The sequence below is a fragment of the Palaemon carinicauda genome, chromosome 1 (assembly GCF_036898095.1).
Source record: "Palaemon carinicauda isolate YSFRI2023 chromosome 1, ASM3689809v2, whole genome shotgun sequence".
Taxonomy (NCBI): domain Eukaryota; kingdom Metazoa; phylum Arthropoda; class Malacostraca; order Decapoda; family Palaemonidae; genus Palaemon; species Palaemon carinicauda.
Window position 1 is genome coordinate 318,544,240 of NC_090725.1, and position 5,000 is coordinate 318,549,239.

General features: G+C 34.2%; 1 pseudogene; it reads right to left on the reverse strand.

The window, feature by feature from the left end:
• Positions 1–5,000, reverse strand: part of LOC137640632 (uncharacterized) — a 47,609-nt pseudogene that overhangs the window by 8,818 nt on the left and 33,791 nt on the right.

Genomic DNA, 5,000 nt, shown 5'->3' on the forward strand with positions numbered 1-5,000 from the left:
AAGAGAAATAAGATAGAATAGTTTGCCCGAGTGTACATTCAAGCTAAAGAATTACACCCCAAGACAGTGGAAGACCTTGGTATAGAGGCTATAGCATTACCCAAGACTAGAGAACAATGGTTTGATTTTGGATAGTCCTTTCCTAAGAACTGCTAACCATAGCTAAATAGTCTCTTCTACCCTTGCAGTCACTGAACAACAGTACGGTATTTAACCCCTTAAGCGAAAAAGAATTGTTTGGTAATCTCAGTGTTGTTAGTTATATGGGGACAGAAAAATGTTCTGCATTGGGTAGAATTTAACCCTGGATAGGTACGATGGGTCGTTCGCGACCCCGAGCGTAAAAAAAAAACAGGTTTTTCTCACGTGACTCACCCCCGTGACTGAATTTGTGGGTGATCGACCTGCAGGAGGTGTCTCCCCTACACGCTCTAGTAGTGTCCAGATGTGCATTGCTGTAGCTGTACTCCTTCCCCGATTTCTGAGACGCGTCGGGGTCGAGCGCGACCGAGTTTACCCTTCTAAGGTAGTTTGCATAATTATCAAAGTTATTACGTATTATGAAATTGTCGTAGAATGGTGTAACTTGTATAGGTTATCAGTTGTGGAAAGTCTTGGTGGATTGTTTGGCTATCATGTGCATGATTTTTTTTTTAGTTAAAATGTCGTTCATCACCACGAGGACCATTTTACCGCGAGTGCCCCTTTTTAATTTTTTTTTCATTTTTTTGCCAAGTCATTTTTCCGTAAGATATTGCGAAATAGTGTCGTAAAACTTTTGCTTTTTTAGTGTTGGAAAGTGTGTCTAGATGATCTGGCTACCCATGCATGACTTTGTTTTTGTCAGATACGACGTAGTTATTGGTATATTGGGTATTTAACTGCGGTTACCAATTTCTGTTTTTTTTTCAATATTTGTAAAAATTACTACGTAGTAAGGAATTGCCGTATATTATTCATTTTTTTTTCATGTTTATGTGTTAGAAAGTGTGCCTTGATGGTTGGGCTAACACGTGCATGTCTTTTTTTTTATCTGAGATGCCGTATATTAGAATGTCGGGCATTTTACCGCGAGTACCCCTTTTTCATTTTTTTTTCATTTTTTTGCCAAGTCATTTTTCCGTAAGATATTGCGAAATAGTGTCGTAAAACTTTTGCTTTTTTAGTGTTGGAAAGTGTGTCTAGATGATCTGGCTACCCATGCGTGATTTTGTTTTTGTCAGATACGACGTAGTTATTGGTATATTGGGTATTTAACTGTGGTTGCCAATTTCTGTTTTTTTTTCAATATTTGTAAAAATTTACTACGTAGTAAGGAATTGCCGTATATTATTGATTTTTTTTTCATGTTTATGTGTTAGAAAGTGTGCCTTGATGGTTGGGCTAACACGTGCATGTCTTTTTTTTTATCTGAGATGCCGTATATTAGAATGTTGGGCATTTTTCCGCGAGTGCCCCTTTTTATTTGTTTTGCATTTTTTTGCTTAGTCATGTTACCGTAAGGAATTGGCAAGTAGTGTCGCAAAACTTATATTTTTATAGTGTTGGAAAGTGTTTCTAGATGATCTGGCTACCCATGCCTACTTTTTTTTTTAGCGAGATATGGCGTATATATAAGTATGTGTTCGATTTTCCTGTGATTGCCATTTTTTCGTTTTTTCCCATTTCTTTCAAAATTACTACGTACTAAGGAACTATCACAGAGTAATGATTCATTTATATGTTTATTTGTCGGAAAATGTGCCTTGACGGTTTGCCTAGCACGTGGCTGAAATTTTTTTTTTCTGAAATGCCGTATATTAGAATGGCCATTTTTCCACGAGTGCCCCTTTTTATTTATTTTGCATTTTTTTGCTTAGTCATGTTACCGTAAGGAATTGGCAAGTAGTGTCGCAAAACTTATAATTTTATAGTGTTGGAAAGTGTTTCTAGATGATCTGGCTACCCATGCCTATCTTTTTTTTTTTTTTAGCCAGATATGGCGTATATATAGGTATGTGTTCGATTTTCCTGTGATTGCCATTTTTTCGTTTTTTCCCATTTCTTTCAAAATTACTACGTACTAAGGAACTATCACAGAGTAATGATTCATTTAGATGTTTATTTGTCGGAAAATGTGCCTTGATGGTTTGCCTAGCACGTGGCTGAATTTTTTTTTCTGAAATGCCGTATATTAGAATGTTAGCCATTTTTCCGCGAGTGCCTCTTTTTATTTGTTTTGCATTTTTTTCGCTTAGTCATGTTACCGTAAGGAATTGGCAAGTAGTGTCGCAAAACTTATATTTTTATAGTGTTGGAAAGTGTTTCTAGATGATCTGGCTACCCATGCCTATCTTTTTTTTTAGCCAGATATGGCGTATATATAGGTATGTGTTCGATTTTCCGGTGATTGCCATTTTTTCGTTTTTTCCCAATTCTTTCAAAATTACTACGTACTAAGGAACTATAACAGAGTAATGATTCCTCTAGATGTTTATTTGTCGGAAAATTTTGTTTACTTTTTTTTTTATTGAATATCATCAAATTTTTTTAGCTAAAATATTATATTGTTTTACATTTTCTTTTTTTTTCGATTTTATTTCCCTTCAAAAAAATATTTTTGGGTCAGAATTTCAATTTTATAGTCGTAAAATAATCGACAATTATCCAGCAACCCACCATACAATTTTTATGCATATCCAATAATAATTAGATTAGTAAATAACACCTTGAAATTGACATACCCTTCCTACATTTCAAGTGGCAGATTAGGGAGTCTGAGTCAGTGTGGTTGGCGGCCATTTTGTGGACATATCCGAAGCGTAAGCTGCCCTATCTATATATATTCTTGTTCCCTATAGAATTTGTGATATTTTGGTATATTTTTACCTGCATAAATATCATATTATATATTAAATATATGTATTTTTTTACGAAATTTCTAAGTACTCAAAAAATTACCTTTAGATATGGCCCCTGATATAAATGTAATTTACAAAATAATGAAGATTTTTTTACATATTTCTATTTTAGGATAACATATGTTTATTCCCTAAAAAAATTAGCCACTTCCTATTTCATTTGGGTACCCAAAAAAATTCATGAAATTTGGACAAATTTTTTTGGCCAAAAAAAGTTACTCTTTTTTTCTCATTTCAGATCTTCACCTCCATGGGTCTGACTTCATCCAAAATACATCAAGATGTGTCCTAAACATTCAAGAATCAATTCCTAAAAGGATTTGTGTACATATGTATAAACTTTTTTTTTATGAATTTTTATGTCAGGTCTTTTTTTTTTCTACTTAATATTTTAAAATATTTTTAATAAATAGTTTTTCTGCAGATGAGTAGTATTTATCTTTACAGTTGTTTTAAGCATTCATTGAAGTTTTTTTTTGGCAAAAGAAAAAAGGATGTTACTGCAAAAACTGATTTTTCAAGAATTTTTTTTGGCGTCGGGGTCGTTCGCGTCCGAGTATACCCTTAAAGGGGTGTCCGAGGAGCGTACCTATCCAGGGTTAATCAGACTTTAATCACCAATAGAGATATATATAAGTGTTCTACTTTTATAAGCACACATTGAGTATGTGTTGTTTAAGATGTGTAAAGCTGGATAACGAAGTACATCTTATTAGCTTTAAAAAGTATTTATTGTCTAAAAACAACAGAGTTAAACATCTCCATCATAGGAGGGAGCTGGTTTGGTCGGATGGCTAAATTCTGGTGAAGTATAGATATGAACTGATTAAATTATCGATATCACAGATATCGTATGCTTAGTTGATGTAGCAATTTTAATACAATTTCGGAAGACACCTGCATCCGGTGACGTCACAAACTTTCACACACTGATGCATTGGTGTTGACGTTTAAGAAAAATGTTACATTGCTGAGGCTGCATTGTGCATCCTGTTTATGATTTTAGTGACTACAGCAAATCCCACGGCTAGCATCTTCATCCAAAATGACATATTACGTCATGTGTTTTAAACATGTAATAATAATTATTTCACTTATTACATATATACTGCCACTCCAGATCAATGAATAGGCTAGCCAAGTTTGAATTTTTATCCATATCCTAACCTCCCTTGTTTAAATGTTTAAAGGCTTTAAAGGCCTCTCATGAATGGCAGAAGCAAGGGACAGTGACATTGCCCTATCAAACAGGGCAATGCCCTAGAGACTGACCATATTATATATGATCATTGCCCAAGCCCACTCTCCATGCAAGCTAGGACTAAGGAGGGACAGGCAATGGCTGCTGATGACTCAGCAGATGGACCAATAGGCTCCCCCAAAGCCCAGCGACCAAAGGAACTAACGACCTTAAGCTTGAGCTTGAGTTCGAACACCAGTCTGGCTATCACCAGGCAAGGACGCTACCTCCCGGCCACAACAACATTTTTCTCTTTTGTTATATATTTTTTTCATGTTTATTTTTTTTTCTTGTAAGTGAAGGTAATATCATCTGATATTGTTAAAAGATTTATATTAGCAGCATGAAGAATTTTTATTGTAATGTGAGTGAAATGTTGATAGCACTATCACTAGTATTAATTCCAGCGTGGTTTCCTCTTAGAAATGAAAGGTTAAACACTTGAAATAACTTTTTTTTTATTCCTTAACATAAAAGGGTTAACACCATTCCCCTGTTCACCGGGTTCATATGTTGTTTTTCAGGCATTTTGCATTCGAACACGATGAAGCTTAACCCTATCAACCGGGGTTTGCAAGCATTAATCCTTCGGGGAAGTGTACGAACGCAAAAGCAGAAAAATTCAGAATACATTAATTCGTTATAAATTTCACTATTCATTAAAGCAATTGTTGGGTCATCGGTTTAAACTGTGCTAGCATAGAGACCTGCGCAGGATATACAATATTATTATTATTATTATTATTATTATTATTATTATTATTATTATTATTATTGTTATCATTATTATTATTATTATTATTATTATTATTATTATTATTATTATTTGCTAAGCTACAACCCCAGTTGGAAAAAAAAAC